This window comes from Macaca fascicularis, chromosome 7, assembly GCF_037993035.2.
Source record: "Macaca fascicularis isolate 582-1 chromosome 7, T2T-MFA8v1.1".
NCBI classification, from domain to species: domain Eukaryota; kingdom Metazoa; phylum Chordata; class Mammalia; order Primates; family Cercopithecidae; genus Macaca; species Macaca fascicularis.
In genome coordinates, this window is record NC_088381.1 from 54,189,106 (window position 1) to 54,206,567 (window position 17,462).

General features: G+C 42.0%; 1 protein-coding gene across 11 annotated transcripts in view; it reads right to left on the reverse strand.

The window, feature by feature from the left end:
- The window catches only part of SCAPER (S-phase cyclin A associated protein in the ER), a 557,109-nt gene extending 547,952 nt beyond the window's left edge, over window positions 1–9,157 (reverse strand). For 9 of the 11 annotated variants that reach the window (XM_005560160.5, XM_065548231.2, XM_073996464.1 and 6 more), the window contains exon 1: window positions 9,115–9,157. The gene's annotated coding sequence lies outside the window, so the exon portion shown is untranslated. Of the gene's footprint in view, window positions 1–9,008 lie in introns of all 11 variants that reach the window. The other 2 variants (XM_065548229.2, XM_073996460.1) reach the window with 1 other exon arrangement.
- Between the last annotated feature and the right edge of the window lie 8,305 nt (window positions 9,158–17,462).

The window sequence follows — 17,462 nt, forward strand, 5'->3', positions numbered from 1 at the left end:
ACTAGAAAAACAGAAAAGATCAATGAAACTAAGAGTTGAAATGAAACTCTTATGAAAAAGATAAATGAAACTGAAAAACCTTTAGCTAGACTAAGAAAAAAGAAGACACAAAATTATAAATGTAAGAGGAAACATTACAACTGATATTACGGAAATAAAGGCATCATAAAAGACTACTTTGAATAATTACATGCCAACAAATTGAATAACTTAGAGAAAATAAGTAAACTCCTAGAAATATACAACCTACCAAGACTGAATCATGAAGAAATAAAAAATCTGACCAGATCAGTAACAAGTAAGAAGGCTGATTGTGTAATAAAAAACTCAGGAGAGAGAAGAACCTAGGACCTCATGGCTTCACTGGCAAATTCTACCAAACATTTAATGAAGAATTAATACCAATTCTTCTCAAACTCTTCCCAAAAACTGAAGAAAATATTTCCAAACTCATTTTACAAGGCCAACATTACCCTAATACCAAAGCCAGACATAAACACTAGAAGAAAAGAAAATTACAGGCCCATATCCCTGATGAATATAGATTCAAAAATCCTCCACAAAATACCAGCAAACCAATCCAACAGCTTATTGAAAGCATCATACACTATGATCAGGTAGGAATTATTTGTGGGTTGCAAGAATGGTTCAACATATGCAAATTAACATATCAGATACACCACATTAACAGAACAAAGAATGAAAATCATATGATCATCTCAATAAATGCAGAAAAAGCATCTGACAAAATTCAACATCCTTTCAAGATAAAAACTTTCAATAAATTAGGTACATAAGTAATGTCATAATAAAGATCATAGAGGACAAGCCCACAGCTAACATTATACACAACAGTGAAAATTTAAAAGCTTTTCCTCTAAGATCAAGAACAAGACAAGAATGCCATCTCATCCAGTTCTATTCAATATAGTCCTGGAAATTCTAGCAAGGGCAATTAGTCAAGAAAAAAAATAAAATAAAAGTACCCAAGTTAGGAAAAAAAGAAATGAAATTGTCTGTTTGCAGATGAGATGATCTTATATACGGAAAACCCTAAAGGTTCCACCAAAAACTATTAGAACTAATAAATTCAGTAAAGTTGTAGTATATAAAATCAAAATACAAAATGGAAAAATCAGTAGCTTTTCTACACACTAACAATGAACCATCCAAAAAAGAAATCAAAAAAAAAAACCCCATTTAAAACAGCATGAAGGACATGAAAGACAATAAAAGGCTGGCCACAGTGGCTCACACCTGTAATCCCAGTACTTTGGGAGGCCAAGGCAGGCCAATCACTTGAGCCCAGGAATTCAAGATCAGCCTGGGCAATATGGCGAAACCCTGTCTCTACCAAAAATACGAAAATTGGCCAGGCATGGTCGGGTGTACCTGTAGTCCCAGATACTCAGGAAGTTGAGGTGGGAGGATAACCAGAGCCTGGGGAGGTCAAGGCTGCAGTGAGCTGTGATCATACCACTGCACTCCAGACTGGGTGACAGAATGACATCCTATTTTAGGATTGTTTATTTTATTGTTTATTTTAGCAACAAAAATAATAATAATAATATTAAAATACTTAGGATATAAATCTAACCAAGGAAGAGAAAGATCTATACACTGCAAACCATAAAACATTGATGACAAACTGAAAATAACACAAATAAAGAGAAAGACATCCCATGTTCATGAACTGGAAGAATTAACACTGTTAAAATATCCATACTACCCAAAGCAATCTACAAATTCAACATAATCCCTATCAAAATCTCCATGACGTTTCTCACAGAAATAGAAAAAACAATCCTAGACCTGGCACAGTGGTTCATACCTGTAACCCTATAATCCTAGCACTTTGGGAGGCCAACGCAGGCAGACCACTTGAGCTCAAGAGTTTGAGACCAGCCTGGGCAATGTGGAGAATACACTAAAATACAAAATAATACCAGAAATCCACCAAAAATACAAAAATACAAAAACATAGCCAGGCATAGTGGCACACACCTGTAGTCCCAGCTCCCTGGGAGGCTAAGGAAGGAGGCTCACTTGAACCCAGGAGATAGAGGCTGCAGTAAGCTATGATCGTGCTACTGCACTCCAGCCTGGGTGACAGAGTGAGACCTCATCTCTAAAAATATTAACTTTTTTTTTTTAAAAAGAGTAAGTTCTGAAGTCAGACACAAATACATATCCCAAGTCTGCCAATTACAAACTACACAGCCTTTAGACAAATTCTTTAACATTTTTGAATCTCAGGGTACACAGCTATAAAACGAGTAAAAATATCTACTTTGTAGGGCTATTTTCAAAATCAAAGAAAGTAAACGTGAAGAAATATCTGATGGCAAACAACCAGTACTCAATACTTGGTAGCTGTGCACCAGAGGATTATGGGTAATTTTTTTGTTATTTTCAGATTTTCTGATATATGATTGCACTGCACTACAATTACAGCTTTAAAACCCTGTAATGATTTAAATTTAAAGTACTTCCAAATTACAGATTAAACTAGGCTCTCACTTAAAAATTTTCAGTCCAGAGTTCACAAACTCTTAATTACAGGCCTTTTCCTACAAAAAGGAAAAAAAAAGGTTAGTTCAAGATTAGCCGGGTACAGCAGCTCACACCTGTAATCCTAGCACTTTGGGAGGCTGAGGCGGGCAGGTTGCCTGAGCTCAGGAGTTCAAGACCAGCATGGACAACATGACAAAACCCCATCTCTACCAAAAATACAAAAACTTAGCTGGGTGTGGTGGTGCGCACCTGAAGTCCCAGGTACTGGGACGACTGAGGCATGAGAACTGCTTGAACCCAGGAGGCAGAGGTTGCAGTGAGCTGGCATCACACCACTGCACTCCAGCCTGGGTGACAGAGAGAGACTCTATCTCAAAAAAAAAAAAAAAGAAAAGACTGAGTTATTATTTCTTAAGTCCCACCAGATACTGATTAACTTCAAATCCTTACATCACCGCATCTTGTGCGTTCAATCAGGCATCTGACAGATTATTGTCTCTGCCTCTGAACTGAAATTCTTAACTTTGTTTTTAAATAAATTCCAGATATTTCCAGGTGCACTTAGGTAAACAGGTACTACAGTGTAAAAATAAACATCAGTAGGAGATGTATACTTCACACTAGATTACCACAAAGGATTTCTGGGGAGCAATTCACTTGATTATATGAATAAAAAGCCAACAGAGAGCAACCAAGAGGAAGAATAAGAACCCATGTCAGGTTAAATAGCATAACTATGTCAGGTTAAAAGGGTTATGTTCTCATTTCTCCAAAAAATGTATACGAATGGCTAATAAGCATATGAAAAGATGTTGAAATCACTAGTCATTAGGGAAATACATATGAAAGCCACAATGAGACATAACTTGGGCGTACCCACCAAAATGTCTACAGTCAAACAGACAGACAAAACAACTGTTGGAGAAGATGTGGAGAAACTGGAATCCTCACACACTGCAATGGAAATGTAAACCAGTACCGCTGGTTTGGTAACAATCTGGCAGTTCCTCAAAAAGTAAAAGACAAGCCACCATATAACCCAGCAATTCTATTCCTAGGTTTATACTCAAGAGAAATGAAAACACAAGTCCACACAAAAACTTCTACAAGAATATTGACAGCAGCAATAGCCAAAAAGTAGAAACAATGCAAGATGTTCACGAACTGATAAATGAATAAAATGTGGTATATCCATATGATGGAATATTATTCGTCCATAAAAAGGAATGAAGGGCTGATACATGCTACAACATGGATGAACCTTGAAAACATTATGTTAAATGGAAGAAGTCAGACACAAAAGGCTTCATATTGTACAATTCCATTTATGCGAAATGTCCTGAATAGGCAAATCCATAAAGACAGCAAGTAGATTAGTGGGTGGCTAGAGCTGGAGATAAGATGGGGAAGTGGGGAGGGAGGCCAGAATGGAAAATAGCTGCTAATGCTTATGGGGTTTCACATTGGGGTACTGAAAATGTTCTAAAGTTGATTGCAGTAATGGATCCACAACTCTGTGAATACATTAAAATCACTGAAGTGTACATTTTAAATGGGTGGATTTTATGGTATATGAAGTCAATAAAGCTTTAAATTAAAAAAGAAAGCAAGCTATGTCCTAATCCAAAACGTCCAAAATTGCAATCATTCAGTTACTACCTTCATGATATTTGCCATAACTAAGTACCACCTATAAAACAATTTACATAATTTTCTTTCAATAAAATGACATTTACTCAAAAATCTGTAACACTATCTTAAATGTAAAATCAGTTAATACACAAGAAATATGGATATGGCAAAATACTGACAGGGGTACTCAAGTAAATGAAATTTGAGAAACTCGGGACTGCAAAAAAAACAGTGGCCAAGCAGAAAGTGCAGCACCCAAAAAATCAAAGACAAAAGGCAGTAAACAGGGAATGAACACTAGGTCTGGCTGAGCCCAAAGTGTCTGAACAAGTTCCTGCCTTGTTCAGAACTGAAGTCTCACTTGTCTTATTCTGCCCTGCAATTCCAGAATATCTGTGGAGATGCCTAAGAATCCTAGAGATGGAAATGTAAAGATGGGCTCAAGTGCCAGGAAAGGTATATCTTTTCTTTATCCAAGTTTGGGTACACAGGTTGTAAAAGAGCAAGGAGTAAATGGCAGACCCAAAGCAGTGAGAAGCCTGCTGGTAGCCCTACTCCAAAATATAGGGGCCCATCTAACTGAAGCCAGGATAGTATATCTATGAATTATCCACATATTGGTCAATAAATTGTAGAAAAATTGAGGTTTGCAATCACAGTTCCTCTCCAGGGTTCACAAAGTCTGTCACCCATGTTTTTGCCTTTTCCAACGTTTAAGAAAATCTGAGTATTTGCCTTTCTGAGTCTGATACTTTAATGTTGTCGCAGGCATACTCAAAAACTACCAATAATTGTTCACATCTTTGCTAATCAGAAAATACATGTATTATGGTAAAAATGAGTAGTTTGTAGCCAGGTGTGGTGGCAGGCGCCTGTAGTCCCAGCTACTCGGGAGGCTGAGGCAGGAGAACCGCTGGAACCCGGGAGGCAGAGGTCGCAGTAAGCCGAGATCCCACCACTGCACTCCAGCCTGGGCGACAGAGCAAGACACCATCTCAAAAGAAAAAACAGTAATTTGAAGAGCAATATAGACATTTTATAATTCTAAATTGTTTAATAAGATTTTCAATTCTGATTACTTCTATATATACTGCCATGAATGTCAACCAAGTTATTTATTTTCTCTCATGAAAGTGGCATGCTCGATTGAAAATACTGAAACTCTCTCTCTTTTCCAATACTGTATTAAAAGCAGTCCTAATGCATACAAAAATCTTGACAAAGTAAATACGATGTCTGAAACTTGCTTCAAAACAATTTAGTGGGGAGGTAACTTTTATGGAATAATACTGCCTATGTATAATGTATAGCTAATTTTTGAAATAGATTGATACATAGCAGTTCATCGTACTATTCTCTTTTGTGTATGTTTCAAAACATAAAATGAACTTATTACTTTAAGAAGTTATCATTTTGGCAAAACTTCACGAAATCTTTAGTGTTTCATGTCACAGAAGAAAAAGTCTTTCCATAAATAATTTCTTTCTAATAATTTTCTTTAAGACAGAGTCTCGCTGTCTTGCTCAGGCTGCAGTACAGTGGCACGATCTTGGCTCACTGCAACCTCCACCTCCCAGATTCAAGCAATTCTCCTGCCTCAGCCTCCTGAGTAGCTGGGACTAGAGGCACATGCCAGCATGTCCAGCTAATTTTTTGTATTTTTAGTAGACACGGGGTTTCACCGTGTTAGCCAGAATGGTCTCGATCTCCTGACCTTGTGATCTGCCTGCCTCGGCCTCCCAAAGTGCTGGGAGTACAGGCATGAGCCACCGTACCCGGCCTCTAATAATTTTTAAAGCTAGCTCCATCACTGGACTGCAGATCTTTTCACTCTTTGTATTTCACAAGACTCATAGCCAATCAGTGAAAGCCAAACATGTTTGTGAAAAAGGTTAGCTACAAATGCACCACGGAATACCATGCAGCCATAAAAAAGAACAAAATCAAGCCCTCTGCAGTTGACACGGATGGAGCTGGAGACCACTGTCCTAAGTGACTTAACGTGAGAAAAGAAAACCAAATACTGTGTGTTCTCACTTATAAGTGGGAATTAAACAGTGAATACATGATGGTAAAAGTTGCGAACAACAGACACTAGGGATCACTAGACCAAGGGGGGCATGGGCTGAAAAACCACCTGTTGTCTACTGTGCTTATGGCCTGTGTGTGTGATGGGATAGTTGGGACCCCAAGCATCAGCATCAAACAATTTACCCATGTAACAAATCTACACATGTACCCTTTACCATATAATAAAAGTTGAATAAAAGTTGAATTAAAAAAAAAGTTACCATCCAGCAGAAACTGCAAACAGAATTTTATTAAGTTTTGCTATGCCAGCCATTTACAGTTTTCTCTTCTACAATTTCAGAAATGCCAATTACACAATGGATATCAGATTGTACCCTTAGAGAGAATTCTATTAAACTTCTCCCTAAATAATACCACCACTTTCTAAGTGTTTAAATAGCATTCACATGTGATTCCCAAAGAAGTTGTTTCTCCTTTAAAACTAATCTGGGCTGTGGTCAGAGATCAGCATGGCCAGCATGGCGAAACCCCATCTCTACTAAAAATACAAAAAAAAATTAGCCGGGCATGGTGGTGAGCGCCTGTAGTCCCAGCTACTCAGGAAGCTGAGGCAGGAAAATCGCTTGAACCCAGGAGGTGGAGTTTGCAGTGAGCCAAGATCGCCCCACTGCACTCCAGCCTGGGTGACAGAGTGAGACTCGGTTTCAAGAAAAAAGAAAGTGAAAGAAATGACAGAATCTCAAGTCCCTTCATCTTACTTATCTTTAAAACATTCCTGCAGCTAATTGAAGAGATTAATGGCCTTACTATAAATCTTTTAGGAGTTCTTAAAATACCTATGAAGCACGAAGGGCAAACATTTTTAAAGTCCGTTTAGAATACTTCATCCTTGGGACCCCAGTCACCAAAATTTATTTTAAAACACATTTGTACAGTACTGCTGATTACATTTCCATGGTTGTTTGACCTGAACAACCAAGTGATTAACCATAATGCTATGGTCTGCATGTTTGTGTTCTTCAAAATTCGTGTTGAAATTCTAGTTTCCAAGGTCATATTAGGAGGTGGGGCCTTTGGGAGATGACTGTATTACAAGGGCAGAGTGTTAATGAATGGGATAAATGCCCTTATAAGAGGCCAGAGAGAGACCCCTTCACCCTTGCACCATGTAAGGAGACAGCTAGAGGGTGCCATCTATTAACCAGAAAGCAGACTATCACCAAACACTGAATCATCAGACATCTTGATCTAGGACTTCCTAGCCTCCAGAACTGCAAGAAATGAATTTCTGTTGTTTATAAGCCACTCAGTCTGAGGTATTTCGTTATACCAGACCCAAATGGACCAAAGACACATAGAGAATATTTGTAATGCAGCTCAAGGGAGTGTGAAGAAAGAAGGAAAAGAGCATTTGTTGAGGGCTTACCACGGGCCAGGAACAGTTCCAAATATTTAAAAACACCTAATTTATTACTATCAACAAATTTATGAGGTGGATATTATTCCTACTTTACAGATGAGAAAGGCTCAGAAAAATTAATTTGCCAAAAACAAGGGGTGGAGCTGAGATTCAAACTCAACTCAATCTGCCTTCAAAGCCATCAGATTACTTCTCCCACAAAGACAACCTTCCAAAACACATTAAAAATTGACTCTTTGATTGATAACAAATTATTTAGTGAATATCATTCTTCATTTCAAGTGGCATAAATCATCTGCAACCAACAAACTTTGAGGAAAAGTCATAGTTAACAGAAATAATAGAAGGGACAGAGCACCAGAATAGGCCAGAGTAGGACAGTGGTCAGACTACTAACCTTAGGTCAGAAAACTTAATACCAGATTTACCACTCACCAGCTGGTGATCTAAGGGAAATAATAACCTTTTGAGCCCCCGTTTTTCCATTCATAAAATAAGCATTACTCCTAGCCCACCCATCCTTCTACCACAGATTATTTAAGAAGATGAAAAGTTAATGATGAAATTAATCCATAAGCTAAGACAAACTATAATTCATATAAGGAATTAGTATCTGTTTGGTAAAATGACTATTAGTGAAGAGCTATTTTCACGGAAGATAACTTATCACAACTAGAATAAGAGATGCAGTCCACCAGCAACAGGAAGCTGCTCACAAACAGGTGGCCTCATTTCAGCGGGGGCCCCCTTAACAACAGCACATGTTGCTCTGAGGACCAGTTTTGTGTCTGCTTTCTAACAATCCCGTTCCTCCCTGCTGCCGTTCCCACGAACGAGACTGGAAAACGGTGTAGGGGAAGGCGCGAAGGAAGTGCTGGGAGAAGAGCAGCAACAGAGGCAGGAGGCTGGGTCCCACAACTCCCAGGTGCGAGGGGCTCTTCACTCCTCCAGGCCTCAGCTCACGCATCTGGAAGACGGAGAGGCCATTCCTGCCCTGTTTCCTGGGCAGAGCTAAGATCAGAGTACAGGGAAAGTACGGTAAACCCCGCTGAGAATGAAAGATGACGATGACGATCACCTGTCAAACGAAGGGCGGCTCCTCCAGGAGCCCCTCGCATTTAGACATTCCAGAAGCCTCGTCACCCGCGGCCGGGGCTGCCCCCAAGTGAGGTGACGCGGCAGCCCCCTACTCATCCCTCAGACCGCGTAGTGTGCGGGGTCTTACGTCCCTAACACCCCAGATGAGCCCGCAGAGGAGGCCCGGACGCGGCTCACTCCCGCCCCCGTCCCAAGGCCTCCGAGGCCGACCTCTGAGCCCTCCCCAGGCTACCGCGGCTCCCCTCCCCCAGCAACGATCCCTGCCCCGCTCCACCCGCACTCCCAGGTGAGGGGAGGGGGTGAAAGGGCGTACCCCGCCGCCATTTTGTCCCCTAGTCCCCGGAAGGCATTCAGACGGCCCGCGCCCCAGCCCGGACCCGCCCGGGTCTGCGCTACGCACGCCCCTCGCGGACACTCACCCCCCGGCCGCCCTGCGCAGTTCGAAGCGGCTCAGAGCGTCCCGCCGGGAAAGGGGCGGGGCGGGGCGGGGCAGGGAGGCCTGGGGGAGGCGGGGTGGCTTCTAGACGCACCACGTGATCTCAGCCGCTGCCGCGCCGCTCCCGGCTGCAAGAGCTGTGTAGTCCGCGCGCAGGCGCACGTCGGTTCGCGCCGTTGGGGCGCCCAGAGGGGAGTTCGGACAGTTGATTTGGTTCGATGTCCGGGCGCGGCTTTTCTGAAGCTGTTTCTTTTCCTAGGTTAAGCTTACACCGCCGCTTTTGGTCACACAGGTCCTTCTCGTACTCAATCTCTTCCCTCCGCCTGCCTTATCACCACAGTCAATCCACAGATTAAGGATTCAGAGGCGCGCCTCACAGAAATCTGTACTGGTGAAAGCACTTGGCAGGAACACGCCGGGCTGCGCTGAACACAACTAGGCCTTCTAGAGGCTTTATCAGGGCCTTTCTGTGTGCCAGGCTTGGAAGGTCGAAGTACAGAGACCTAACAAAATACGTTTCATCTACTTCAAAGACAAACGCATGATGAATTAAATACTTTAACATTTAAATTGGTCTAAACAAAATAGAAAAAGATTCAATGCAGACCGTAATTATCAAACGAATATTCCCTGTCCCTTTTCATCCAGCTGGGAAACAGCTCTTTGCACTTCCCTCTCCCTCCTCAGCCGCAATAGGCCGGAAGTCCTGGACCCACAAGTCCTGTGGGGGCAGGAACCATATGGCTATGTTCTGGCTCCTTTCGTCTCTTGCCTTCTTAGGAAACTCGCTTTTTCATTTATTCAGCAAATGTGTATTGACCACATGCTATGTATCAGATGGTATTCTAGATGCTTGGAGTTAATACGTGAGCAAAATAAACAGAAATCTCTAAAAAAGCCTCCGACTTCTTGGAGCAGGGTGAAACCAGGCAAGTGTTACATCAAGTTTAGCCAAAAGCTGAGTCCTTACATATTTTAAGTTCAGCCTGAAACTTTCTCCCTAAATAGTGAACTATAACCTAAATGGAGGTGTAAACAGACTGCAGCCTACTCTTGGGCCAATCACCAAGTTTTGGCCAAAGGCGGCCAGCTGTTCAAACCGTGTTCAAATAAGGTAAAGGTCTAGCTATAACCAATCCGACTGTTTCCCTACCTCACTTTTCTTTCTCTGTCTATAGACCTTTCTCCACCATGTGGCTCTGCGGGAGTCTGTGTGAACCTACTCTGGCTCAGGAGGCTGCCTGATTCGGGAATAGTTCTTTGCTCAAACTCTGTTTAATTTGGCTAAGGTTTTGCTTTTAACACAAGAAATAGTAAACACAATAAATAAGTAAATTCTATAACATGCTAGGCACGACAGTAAACAAAATGAGCAGGATCAAGGGGATAGAGTAGGGAACGTACTACAATTCCATAAAAGGTGGTCAGGACCTCATTTCTTAACTATCCCCGCCTCCTTTCATACCCATAAGCATGTAAACAACCTGAAGTCTCTCCCGTCTTTAAATCTCTCACCCAACCTACCACACTCCACTTCAACCTCTGCTTTCTTTCCTATAATACATTTATCCAATTATCTAAACAAGAGTGCCTCCAATTCTTCAACCACTACTCAAGTCTGGACTTACTGCACTCTGATTTCTGCCCCACCAACCCACTGAAACCATTCTTTCCAAAGTCACTAGGGGCCAGCCGCCGTGGCTCACGCCTGTAATCCCAGCACTTTGGGAGGCTGAGGCAGGTGGATCACCCGAGGTCAGGAGTTCGAGACCACCCTGGCCAAAAATGGTGAAACCCCGTGTTTACTAAAAATAAAAAATAAAAAAAAATAGCCAGGTGTGGTGGCGCACACCTATAGTCACAGCTACTTGGGAGGCTGAGGCATGAGAATCCCTTGAACCTGGGTAGCAGAGGTTTGCAGTGAGCTGAGATCATGCCACTGCACTCCAGCCTGGGTGACAGAGCGAGACTCTGTCTCAATTAAAAAAAAAAAAAAGAAAAAAAGTTGGGCTGGGCCGCTGGCTCCTGCCTGTAATCCCAGCACTTTGGGAGGCCGAGGCGGGCAGATCACGAGGTCAGGAGATCAGACTATCCTGGCCAACATGGTGAAACCCCGTCTCTACTAAAAATACAAAAATTAGCTGAGTGTGGTGGCATGTGCCTGTAATCCCAGCTACTCAGGATTCTGAGGCAGCAGAATTGCTTGAACCAGGGAGACGGAGGTTGCAGTGAGCTGAGATCACGCCACTACACTCCAGCCTGTCCAGAGAGTGAGACTCTGTCTCAGAAAAAAAAAGTTATAGGGATTTCCCTACTGTATATCTTATGGACATTATCATCATTACCTAACTTAATTTCTCTTCATGACACTCCTTCCTTCTGGAAATACTTTTCCTTGCCTTCCATTTTTACTCTCTTGGTAGCACTTCTCCATCTCTATCCACTCCCTCTCCATCTCTTTTAAAGTCTCTCTTCTTTCTTCCAGACTTTAAATATTGGTATCCCACAGGAATAGGTGTAAGCCTTCAATCTTTTCCTACTGGACACACTCTCTATGTGACCACTGCCTTTTACATAACTTTGATTAGCATCTATATGCTCTGCATTTCCCAGTATGTATCCCCAGCCCTGATTCCTGCTCCTGGGATCCAGGCCACATGGTTAACTACCTACTGGTCATCTCCACTCGAGTTAATAAAAATAATTATGACAAAAACCATTCCTCTTTCTTATATACATATAAAACAGCTTTATTGAGATATAACATACATATAAAACAGCTTTATTGAGATATAACATACATACTATACAACTTTCTCACTTAAATTATACAAATCAGTGGTTTTTAGGATAGTCACGGAATTGTGCAATCATCACTGCATTTTCTTCACCCCAAAAAGAAACCCAGTACTCGCGTCTCCATTTTCCCTCAATTCCCTCAGCCATAGGCAACCACTAATCTACTTTCTGTGTGCATAGATTTGCCTATTCCGGACATCTCGTATAAAGGGAGTCATGAAATGTGGTATTTTGTAACTGACTTCTTTCAGTTTGCATATTTTCATGGTATGTTGCCGGGCACAGTGACTCACACCTGTAATCCCAGCACTTTGGGAGGCCAAGGCAGGCGGCTCACAGGGTCAGAAGATCGAGACCATCCTGGCTAACAAGGTGAAACCCCATCTCAACTAAAAAATAGAAAAAATTAGCCGGGCATGGTGGGCGCCTGTAGTCTCAGCTACTTGGGAGGCTGAGACAGGAGAATGGCGTGAACCCAGAAGGTGGAGCTTGCAGTGAGCCAAGATCACACCACTGCACTCCAGCCTGGGTGACAGAGAGAGACTCCGTCTAAAAAAAAAAAAAAAGGCATGTCCACGTTGTAGCATGCATCAACACTTCATTCCTTTTTAAGGCTGAGTAATAGTCCATTGTATAGAATATATAATCACCTTTTATTTATCCATCAGTGGAAGGACATACAGACCATCTCTACTTTTTGACTATTATGAACAATGCTGCTATGCACATTCATTTACAAGTTTTTGTGGGGATATATATTTTCATTTCTTTTGGGTATATTCCTAGGAATAGAATTGCTGGGCTACATAGTAACTGTATTTTAAAATTTTTCTGGAACTGCTAGATGATTTACCAAACCAGCTACACCATTTTATACTCCCACCAGCAGCATATAAGGGTTTCAGTTTCTCCACATCTTTTCCAACATTTATCATTGTCTGTCTTTTTTATTACAACCATCTGAGTGGATGTGAAGTGGTATCTCATTGTAGTTTTGATCTGCACTTCCCTGATAGCATATTTTCATGTGTTTGTTGGCCATTTGTATATGGTATTAGAGAAATGTCTATTGAAATCCTTTGCCAATTTTTTAATCAGGTTACCACTCATTGTCTTTTGCCACAAAATCTATTCCTATTAATGATATGCCAAACAGTCTGGTTCCCCTCCATGATATGCTGCTCCTTGGCCCCACTGATGGCAGACATGTAACTTGCTTCAGCCAATAAAATGTAAGCAGGAATGTCAGTTCCAAGCAGAAGTTTTAAGAGCCAGTTGTGGGTTCACCATATCTCTTTTCTGTCTGCCACAAGCAATTTGTTTTAGAAAGAAGCTATTCCATCAGCATAAGTTCCACACTAGAGATGACATGGAGCAGAACCACAGCTGATCCCCAGTGGACATGTAGCATTTGCTATGGTTTGGCTGTGTCGCCACCCAAATATAATCTTGAATTATAATCCCCATAATCCCCACATATCTAGGGAGAGACCTGGTGGGAGGTGATGGGATCATGGGAGCGGTTTCCCCCGTGCTGTTCTCATGACAGTGAGTTCTCACTAGAGCTGATGGTTTTAAAAGGGCCTCTTCCCCCTTTACTCCTCATTCATCTCTCTCTCACCTGCAGCCATATGAGATGTGACTCCTCCCCTTTCACCATAATTGTAACTTTCCTGAGGCTTCCCCCGCCATGCAGAACTGTGAGCCAATTAAACTTCCTTCCTTTATAAATTACCCAGCCTTGGGTGTTTGTTTCTAGCAGTGTGAAAACAGACTAATACAGCATTTGTTTTTGTAAGCCACTCAGATGCTTGGGGACATTTGTTACTGCAGCATAACCTAGCCTGGCCTAGAGGACACACTTATCCTATGTGACTGGCTCCACTGTCCCTCCAGGCTCCTTGACATGGCCTATGAGGCCCTGAAGATCAGGCTTGTTGACCTATACAGCCTCATTTTTAGGCCATTCCCTCAACCACCCTATCCTCCAGACAAGATAAAATGCATTCAGGCCCTGGAATTTACTTCTTCCTCTCTCTTTCTCCCTCTCCCTAACCTGACTTTGCCCAAGTATTCATTATTACTGGATTAATATAATATTAATAGCTATATTTGCCTAAATATTTTCTATGCACAAGACATATGTGTGTATGCATGTGTACACACACATCTTGTGCATTGTTGTCAGATAAAATACATATGTGTGTGTATGTACACACATACGCACACACACATATATGTATATATTTGGTCTGACAGCAACCCTGAGAATTAGGTGCCATATCCCATTTTACAAATCAACAAAGACCCTAGATTTACTTTTCCTGGTGCTAGGAAGGGGTAGGGCCAGAATTTGAACCTAGGTCTATTTGATTCCAAAGCCCTTCTTTGAGTCATTATGCTATATTAAGAATTAAAAGTAATTGAATGTTATTAAGCATTTGCTATGTGGCAGGCATTATGCTAAATGGGTATTAGCATGAACTTTTCCTGGATTATATTTAACGCATATTAAGAAATCCATGCACTCAAAGTATAGAATAGTGGTATCTCACAGCAGTTTAAGGCCCTGAATTTGGAGATAGATAACATAATATGCGACCTTGAGGAAATTACTAAAATTCTGTAAACTCCACATTCATCATCTCTAAAATGGAGCAATAAAATACACCTCAAAGGGTTTTGTGAGTATTAATGAATCAATTTTTAGAAAGCACTTAGAAAGCCTTAGCATAAAGAGGTCAAATTATACCAACTATAATGTTTCTTTTGTCATCTAATCTCACAACAAACATATGAGGTGGGTACTACTGTATAACTACCCTCTTTTCTTCAGCTGCCCTGTCTTTTCCCACCTCCTGACTTCCACACCTGAGTCCCTCCAGAATGTCCCTGCTCCTTTTTGCTACCTGATCAACTCCTCCCCACCTCTAGGACTTGCCCCAGATATCCTTTCCTGCACTTTGGCAGCAGGCTTGGTTGCTTCTTCCTCTGGACTTACAAAACATTTTGTATGAACTTCAATAGTTAGACTTCTTGGAAAGCAAGGAACAAGAATCCACTTGGCCAGGCGTGGTGGCTCACACCTGTAATCCCAGCACTTTGGGAGGCCGAGGCAGGCGGATCACGAGGTCAGGAGATCGAGACCATCCTGACTAACATGGTGAAACCCCGTCTCTACTAAAAAATACAAAAAAATTAGCCGGGCGTGGTGGTAGGCACCTGTAATCCCAGCTACTTGGGAGGCTGAGGTAGGAGAATGGTATGAACCTGGGAGGTGGAGCTTGCAGTGAGCAGAGATGGCGTCACTGCACTCCAGCCTGGGTGACAGAGCAAGACTCTGTCTCAAAAAAAAAAAAAATCTTCAACTGTTTACTATACCATGCCCAGCCCCAGACCCACTTCTAAAGTCAAATCTAGTGACTCAGGAGAGAAATGTAAGGTCTATTCCAAGAAAAATAAACTTATACACCAAAACCACTGCAAAAACATGTATTTTCACCAGCAGTAACCTGAAAAACATTTATGGGAGTAGATTCTAAGGGTGTTTTATAAGAAAAGATAGAATATGATAACAGACCAGGCTAAACTTACAATACGGATGTCCTTACCTGAGGTTCTCATTTTAATGTGCTAAATTGAGCGACTGGGCGGAGCACAGTGGCTGGCCCCTGTAATCCCAGCACTTTGGGAGGCCAAGGTAGGCGGATGACCTGAGGTCAGGAGCTCAAGACCAGCCTGGCCAACATGTTGAAACACCATCTCTACTAAAAATACAAAAATTAGCCAGGTGTAGTGGCACGTGCCTATAATCCCAGCTACTCGGGAGGCTGAGTCAGGAGAATCACTTGAACCCAGGAGGCAGTGGAGGTTGCAGTGAGCCAAGATTGCGCCAATGCACTTCAGCCTGGGTGACACAGCAAGACTCCATCTCAAAAATAAATAAGTAAATAAAGCAAATGGAAGCATCTCTAATGGTTTGCTTGGATGACTGACTGAAACTAGGATTCAGTAGTGGCCTACATTAAATGAAGCTAAGCTGAGATGCCAGAACATCTCATATAATGTGGAAAAAGCAAAGGTTTGTTTTTCATTTTGTTTTGTTTTGTTTTTTTGAAACGGAGTCTCCCACTGTCGCCTAGGCTGGAGTGCAGTGGCACGATCTTGGCTCACTGCAAACTCCACCTCCCAGGTTCAAGTGATTCTCCTACCTCAGCCTCCCAAATAGCTGGGATTACAGGCACCTGCCACCACGCCCAGCTAATTTGTTTTATTTTTAGTAGCGACAGGGTTTCACTGTGTTAACCAGGCTGGTCTCAAACTCCTGACCTAAAGATCTGCCTACCTCGGCCTCCCAAAGTGTTGGGATTACAAGAGTAAGCCACCACGCCTGGCACAAAGGGTTTTATTTAAAAAAAAAAAAGTCAAACCACAGGGTCATATAGAAAAGGATCAAGGTTATGAGAAGGTTGGAGTTTATTTGTTATGTGTAACCTGTTCAACCACTTCCTGACTATGTTTCCTGGAGGGACCCAGAGGGCACTAAGACATTGAGAAAACATTAGTCAGAGAAGTGTAGGCATCCTCAAAAGTTCTGCAATGGCTGTCCTCTCTGGACTAAGGATGATTGAAATGATTATCTGATTTCTACGGGAGTGTTGGCATCGTGGCAGGGACCATGTAGTAATACTTAACCAACAGAGACAAGGAGGCACAATTACCATAATGGGCAGCAGGCAGTCAGAAACTTTTGACATTGAGAGATTTGTGGGGCTGCTAACTCAGGACAGGGTCCCTAGGAATACAATAGATGGGCAGCCTGCTGAAGTATTACTTGATATATGCAACTGGCAGAACTATAGGTCAAGTGAGCAGAAACCTGTCTTGAGTTGTCACAAAAGGAAATTGTAGCCTCTCATTTAGTTCCCACACCTAAACTGCTTCACATACTTAGGGTCCAGGGTTTGAAGCAGAAACTGAGTCCCCTTGAGGAAAGAAACTACAACACTGTCACAACTGTATACTATAAATATTTCTCCAAGCCTTTCCCAAAAGGACCTGTGGCTATCATCAGGATGAGTGTGCACTGAGGAAAGGGGCATACCTAGGTTTTGAAGGATTATTACACACTACTCTGAGTTTTTGCTAATCCTTGAGAACCCCTGGATAGATTGAGAGCTTTGGGTGGTCAAGTAGAAAATGAAATTTATAATCAAGTCCATCACTCAGAGGGCTCAATAGGTTCTGTAGACCCACTGTGAAGTTATTTGGACTAGCCATACTTGTCAACTGGCAAAATCCCTGCCTCAGCTCCCTGACCCATAAAGAGAGGACTCTTATGGTTAGGTAGAGCCAAGTAGAAGCCACTGGAACTGCTCTTCTCTAACAAAATGGTAAGCTAAAAACAATACCACATCCCTGTGGGAATTGCAGACATTAACTAGTGCCACCCTTAAAGATTTGATAGCTACAAGAGTAAGGATTCTCATCACACTTCTGCATAATTCCTGTGTTTGACTAGTGGCAAAACTA